Source organism: Pteropus vampyrus, unplaced genomic scaffold (assembly GCF_000151845.1).
Source record: "Pteropus vampyrus isolate Shadow unplaced genomic scaffold, Pvam_2.0 Scaffold147, whole genome shotgun sequence".
NCBI classification, from domain to species: domain Eukaryota; kingdom Metazoa; phylum Chordata; class Mammalia; order Chiroptera; family Pteropodidae; genus Pteropus; species Pteropus vampyrus.
The window spans coordinates 2020781-2022400 of record NW_011888928.1 but is presented as its reverse complement, the minus strand read 5'-3'; positions in this window follow the sequence as shown (position 1 = coordinate 2022400).

Below are 1620 nucleotides of genomic sequence, written 5' to 3'. Positions count from 1 at the left end.
TGACTCATCTTCCCTGAGCTGGCAGCTTAGAGACCTGAAGTCTTGGGACCTCAGCCCTGACTCAGTGTATGGTCTTGACCAAAGCACTGCTCGTCTCTGAGCCTCGCTTCCTCTTCCTCAACGGCACAAAGAGTGTGTTGGGTTAGGTAATGGTGAAGACTCTTCCTAGCGCGGACACTGCCAGGTCTCCAGGAAACACCACGCTCTCTGTGTCCTCACAGGACCCAGACTCAGGATGGCAATCTCTCATCAGAGGTGAGCCCTCATGCTCACGGGCTTATGCAAGCTAGTTCTGGGGAGGTTTCTCAGAGGCAAGATGGGAGTAGGGCTTCTTTTTAAATGAGGCCATTCTAGCAAACCTCTGACTCCAATTGGCCCTGAGGCTCTGTGCCTCTGCTAGGGCTTCTTTATCTGAGTTCTTTATAGATTCTTAGGGATCTATACCCTCAGGAAATTAGATGCAAATATCACGTGCACTTTTCAGAAGAGTGAGTTCATACCTCAATATCTTTCATCAGAATCTCAAAATGGTTTGGATTCCAGAAAGGTTCAGACCCATTTCTAGAAGCCTAGCTTCTGCCTCTATCTCTTAACCTCTGATCTCCTTGTCTGTGTCAGACGCTTCTCTGCTGTTGCCCAGTCTTCCCCTTCTTTTTTGCTCTGGGTTATAATTACCTGCTAACTGATACCTCCCTGCACTGGACTGAGAGCCTCTTGAGAGTAGAGACTGTATCAATATTGTTTAGCCTTGTAATCCCAGCATCTTAGCACAATACCGAGCACAGAATAAGCACTTGATAATTATGGATTATTCAGCTTCACGAATGCAAAGACCTTTGCTGTTCAGTTTATATTTTTATTTTAGATGCAAGATATAGGACCTGGCACATAGTCAGTGCTCGGTAAACATTAGATGCGGAAAATAATTTGTGGAATGAATGAATGAGAGAATGGATCCACTCAGGAAGAGACTATCCCACTCCCCATCTGTACCTGTCCCTGAGCCACGAGACCGTGTCTAGGGAATTATGGTTGTCTTTGTTCTTAACTAGAAAGAGTCCTGGGCTGGGCTAAAAAGATTTCAGGGTCCCTCCCCTCGTCTGAGGTCGGAGACTGGGTGAGTGGCCAGGTGTTCTCACGGTGGTGGCGGCCACGGTAAAGAAAACTTGGCAAAGACAAACGAGAAAGAAACAGATTGAGCAAGGGTGCAAAGAAAGATCAAATCATGCAAATCCTTCTCAATAATAAATGGGTGACAGCTGTGATTGCCAGGTCTCCTCCTACGGAAGAGACAGCTGGGTGGCCCAGCCACTCCCCAGTTGGGGTTTCCCCATCTAAACCATTCCTGACTTGCACTTTTGACTTTTTTTTTTTCCCCCACAGTGATTGTGTTTCCCAGGATGCAATTCTGCATAAACTAGTCAGGGGGTGCTTCTCCTCAGGGGTAAAATTCGTACAGGAAGGGGTTTGAGGTCTTAGGGAAGATGACACCCAGAATCGGGGGCAAAAGCAGCCGTGGTCCACCAGTGTAGTAGAAAATGAGAGAACAGACTGATGACGATAGATCGTGGATGCTTTCCCATTAATAACCCCCTCCAGAAATGGTCTGTAAAGATGCCA